Below are 5,838 nucleotides of genomic sequence, written 5' to 3'. Positions count from 1 at the left end.
CGGCAGGGGATTGTCCAGACTAGCGCGCTGAGTGGACAAACAGCTGATCAGCTGTTTGTCGGCTCAGCGCGGCAGCCATGTAAATTTAAATGAAGCCGTGATCATTTAAATCGCGGCTTCATTTGCCTTTGCCAAAAAAACAAATCTACATGGCTCCGTCGACGGAGCCACGTAGTTTAGACGTACCCTTACATTTACACCTCTGAGGGTTTTCCCTCTGATGTCAGTGAAATCACTCCCAATTTACACCAGTGAGAGACCTGGATCTGACCCCTTTTCTAGGTTTTTTGGCTGCCGAAGACTACATGCTATTAAATAAGTGATATCAATGAGTTTGTGTCAAATATTGGTTCAGGTTCATTCAGGGCCAGCTCGAGCCATTCCTGCACTCTGGGCAGCGGGTGCGCAACGCATGCACGGCTCCACCCCCGGCGCACTGCGCACCTTACAGCTGCAATTGGGCTCGCGGCACCTGATGGCAGTTCTAAGGGGTGCCCCTTACAGCTGCCATCAGGCGCCCCCCATAGGTTGGCATCCTGGGCAGCTGCCCAGCTAGCCCCCCCTTTAATCCGTCCCTGGTTTCATTCCTCATCTTTATTAGCTGTGTGCCCACATGCCAATGTGTGTGTGTTTCGTTTTGCAAAGGCCACAGGGAACCATTTCTAGGGCTGAAATTGTGGAAGACTGAGGAACTTTTAGTTGCTGCAGGGTGAAAATAGCATAATAGAATGAGCCTTAGCATTGTTTTGGCAAAAATAAATAGCTCAGAGAAAAGAAAAATAAAAAAGAAAAGTCTCAAAAAATCAATCACAAACACCAGTTTTTGTTTGTCCTGGTGCCTGTAGAATTCTAATGGTGTGGACAAATTTTTATGAGCCTTCCCAGAGAAGGGCAATGCATCCCTTCTCCCCAGGCTCGATCACACATATGCTAGCCCTCCTCCTTGGTGAGCATGGACTGCTTTATTATCCATAAGGGGTATGGTTCAAATCTGTCTCTTTTATGGGTACCAAGAACAGAAGCTATAGCTTTCTCTGAGTCAACCGTGACTGTCTGTGGCTTCACATCTAGCACAGGGATAGGAGAGTACTGGTGCCTTCAGGCAGCATTTTAATTGTTATGCAATTTGGTCTGCAGGACTACAGATGTCACTGCCTATTTGTCAGCCATTAACCGGGCAGCCTATTGAAATAAAAGACCCAGAAGAATCAGCATTGGGGAAGGATTCATAGATCATCTTGTCCCTCTCTCCCCACGGCACTTGAACAAGATTGAGGGTTCAAGTGAAACACAGAAAAATCTGAACTAAGTGACTGAACACTAAGAGACAGACATCTGCTTTGGCGCAAGTTTGCTCTGTCCATTGGGACTCCTTCCAACCTGAAACTCCACATGAAACTCAGAAGGCAGGAACATGAGCAGCCGGGGGACAGGAAAAAAAAAAGTTTCCAAACAATCCCTGTGAATCAGAACTCCTGGTGTTCCACCCACTCCTGCTAAGGAACAAGTGGAGGAGTCTGCCTGTGTTTCCTTTGATATGGTAATGAGGAGCTAATGTTAACCTAGGGAAACAGACAGTTTTTTTAAAAGATATATAGAACCTGGTTTGAATCCAGGCCAGACAACAGCGATCTGAACGTATTGAGATTTTGTCACTGGTTTGTTAACTTCAGTTAAATTTCTAACACAACCCTCCTTCCTGCTTTACACTAATTGGTTCCTTGTTTGGCTGACTCAGCAGAGAAGCCAAGATGCAAATGGGTGATTGGCCAGGAGCGTCCCTGGCAGCGGTAGTGGTGTCCTTATGGCCCAGGGTGGAGGCACATTGTGTGGGCATGTTAGCTTGCACTGTTTGTGAAAAAACTTTTCTGTGGCTAAGGCTATGTCTAGACTGCAAGCCTCTTTCGAAAGAGGCTCTTTCGAAAGATACTTTCGAAAGAGCCTCTTTCGAAAGAGAGCGTCTAGACTGCACATTGAACTTTCGAAAAAGCAGCTTGCTTTTTCGAAAGAAAGCATCCAGTGAGTCTGGATGCTCTCTTTCGAAGAAGCCCTATTTACACTGAAGAACACCTTCTTTCGAAAGAGGAACTTTCGAAAGAAGGCGTTCTTCCTCGTGAAATGAGGTTTACCGCCATCGAAAGAAAAGCCGCGTTCTTTCGATTTAATTTCGAAAGAACGCGGCTTGAGTCTGGACGCAGGTGAAGTTTTTTCGAAAAAAGGCTACTTTTTTCGAAAAAACCCCTGAGTCTGGACACAGCCTAACCCATGACTTCAGTCTCTTGGGCTGTCTAGCTGTCAATGGTTAAGAGGACAGAGACAAAAATGCGTTAGTAGCAGTGCAATGATATGAGCAATTTTCTAAAAAATGATCGTATTTCCTCACTAAGTTGCCAGCTTTCAATGCAATCACTAACATGTGCAAATGCATTGGCTTTCATCTGGGTACCTTATTTGCATAAACTTTCATCTTCCAACTCATCCAGGATTTCCCCTTGTGAACATAAGTCATAAGAACATAAGAACGGCCATACTGGGTCAGACCAAAGGTGCATCTAGCCCAGTATCTTGTCTTCCAATAGCAGCCAATGACAGATGCCCCAGAAGGAGTGAACAGAACAGGTAATCATCACGTGATCCTTCTCCTGTCACCTATTTCCAGCTTCTGGCAAACAGAGGCTAGGGACACTATTCCTACCCATCCTCGCTAATAGCCATTGATGGACCTAACCTCCACAAATGTATCTAGTTCTTTTTTTAACCCAGTTAAAGTCCTGGTCTTCACAACATCCTCTGGCAAGGAGTTCCACAGGTTGATTGTGCACGGTGTGAAGAAAAACTTCCTTTTGTTTGTTTTAAACCTGTTAATTTCATTTGGTGACCCCTAGTTCTTATGTTATGGGAACAAGTAAACAATTTGTCCTTATTCACTTTCCCCACACCAGTCATTATTTTATAGACCTCTATCATATCCGTCTCTTTTCTAAGCTGAAAAGAGTGGGTCTCCTTGATTTGCAACCCAGAGCTAGCCAATTCCAACTCTTTAGCTAGGGGCTAGAGGAGGAGACCCATTTCTGCATCTTGTCTAGATGAAGGTATTTATATAGCCCCGATCCTTGTAGTAGGTAATGCAGCTAATACTCACAACAATTGCATGAAATTGGCTGTGCTGTTCTTGCCATTTTTCAGGTGGAAAATTCTGGCACTGAGAGGCTAATGGATCCAAAGTATTCAAAGGGATTTAGATGCTTTCACAGGGAGTTGGACACCTAAATACTTTTGAAGCTCTGGGACTATCCAGGGTCTCACAGTTTGTAGTGGATCAGGAAGATGAACCCAGATGTCCTTATGCCCAGCTAGTGCCCTAACCAGGACACCACCCTACCTCTTTCCTTTAGACCACCAGAAGCTACATACAATGTATGGTGGTTAAACGTATAAGCTCCGTTTTACACTGTTAAAATGGATGCCCTGTAAGGTTTATCAGCTCAGCTGCAAAAGCCACTCCTAAAGAGATGCAGGTGGAAAATGTCTGCTCTCAAGGCACAAATCAGGACCAAGAAAAAGTGAGTGGGAGGCAGGAGCCCTGAAGTCCCTCTATTGGCTTTGGGTTTTGCATTTTATCCCCCCCCCCTGCTATGTTCTCTCAAGAATGACACAAAATTCTGATCCAGAAAAGGGAATATGCACAGCCTGGAGTCCAGGGGTGCACTCTTAGTACCAGTGAAGTCAAAAGCAAAGCTTCAGCTGGGAGCTTGAGCTCGGAGGTTGCAGACCAACATATTATAAAGATGCTAAGCTTACTGGGGTGGTAAATCTAACCACAGCTGTATCTGGGGATATCAGGATCCAGGGCTTTGGGTTCCCTTAAGGCTGGGATGGGACAGGATTAGACCTTGCCTCTTTCTCACTGACATTTCTCAGACATTCTTCTCCCATAGCAGATGGAAGGGTGAGCTAATATAGGTCTATCACATCATGACTGGTGTCGTGAAAAAATAGATAAAGGCAGTGTTTTTTACTCACTCTCAAAAAACAGGAGCTAGAGCTCACCAAATGAAATTAATAGGAAGCAGAAACAAACAAAGGACATATTTCTTCATATAATGCACTGTTAATCTGTGGAACTCTTTGCCAGAGGATGTGTGAAGGCACTAACAAGGTTCAAAAAAGACAGCTAGATAAATGTATGGAGGATAGGTCCATCAATGACTATTAAGTAGGATGGGCAGCAATGTTTGCTTTGTTCATTATTTCTAAAGTCCCTGGTATTGGCCACTGTTGGAAGACAGGCTATTGGGCTAGCTAGATGGGTGTTTGGTCTGACCCAGTCTGGCTGTTCTAATATTCAGTTGCTCTTTCACTTTACTGACACCGAACCAGGAGGCATGGAGTTGACTTCAGCTCACCATTCTACCCCAAGAGACTTTGCAAATGGCCAAGGTATGTAAGGCTAATACCTGCTCTTGGACCCTGGAGAAAAGTGACTCACCAGTTGCACACCCCCTCATGGCTGGGCTTGGTGTTGCAGGACCTTCCCCCTCTTTACACTCATTCCAACCCTGAGGTGGTGTGATTCAGCCCTGCAATCTGGTCATACATAGCCTTGCCCTTCAAGGGGTATCAGTGTCCCAAACAAGTAGTGTCCAATACAAGTCATCAGTTCCATGTCTTCTGCCCCTCCCCCTTCACCTCCTCTTCATCCTCTTCATTCTTTAGACTAGCAGCTGCCCAGGTTTTTCCCCAACTGGCTCTGATAAAGAATTGAATGACACCCCTCTGGGTGTAATAGAGTGGGTTAATTCAACTCCCAAGCTCCTATTAGCCCCTTGGACATGAATATGGAGCTTATACACATCATCATAGGCACCTGTGTGGCTCCAAATGAGGTCAACAGAAGACAGCTCTGCTTGCTCCCAGGCAGAACTGGATTTTTATGTGCCTGATACAATGGCTCATTAGCATTGAATGTCACAAATTTAGGGGGAAAATAAAAGCGACTAACAGATTCAACAGCTTAATTGTCACCGAGATGATTTCAAGAGGACACCCTAGAGGAAATACGTTTTAGCCTTAAACATGGTGCAACTGGTGCATTCAATTGGTCCACCCTCGTGCTGTCTGCAGTCTACTCATGGCAATTCAGGATGACTCAAGATGTGTCGGAAAAGCCCAGTGTTCCAGGCTGGCAGACCAGGAGCTGAAGGCCACAAGTACAAGGACAAAACTTCCCCTACACTGCACTGTCAGTAGGTCTCAGCCTTACCCTAGAGACCAGAGAGGACCCAATCTAGATCCAGGAGAGCTATAAGGAGCCAAGACACTACGATGATGGGTGTGGCATACATACTGTGACGTAGTGTGGGTACCTTGCTGGTTGCTAGGCTTGGGTTGTGAGTGACCTCCACTGGCTGCTGGCTGCAGCACGGCCCAGCAGAGCAGGGGATGAATCTGACCAGTTATCTCCCAGGGAGCGAAACAATGGGAAGAAGGGGAGTGGAGCTCTGGCTGGGGGCAGGGCTGGAAGTGAGTTAGTTAGGTTTCTGGCTGGTATCATGGAGGAAGCAGCCTAGGCAACGGGCTGGAATTTTGGGGCCCAGGCTCCCCCATCTCAAGGGGGGCTGAGGCATCCTAGGCCTGCCTTGTAACCAGATTCCATCTGTGCTGTGCTGTATCCTGGAGAAGCAATAAACTCCCTCTATTCTACTGGCTGGTGGAGTCTGTCCATGCCATTACGGGGGTGCAGGAGACGGGAAAACCCCAACGTGCCGTCACACATACGTAGATGGATGAACTGATAGTACCGACCAATAAATCCTGGACTTCTCTATTGACACAAGC

Source organism: Pelodiscus sinensis, chromosome 26, assembly GCF_049634645.1.
Source record: "Pelodiscus sinensis isolate JC-2024 chromosome 26, ASM4963464v1, whole genome shotgun sequence".
NCBI classification, from domain to species: domain Eukaryota; kingdom Metazoa; phylum Chordata; order Testudines; family Trionychidae; genus Pelodiscus; species Pelodiscus sinensis.
Note: the sequence above shows the minus strand (reverse complement) of the source record.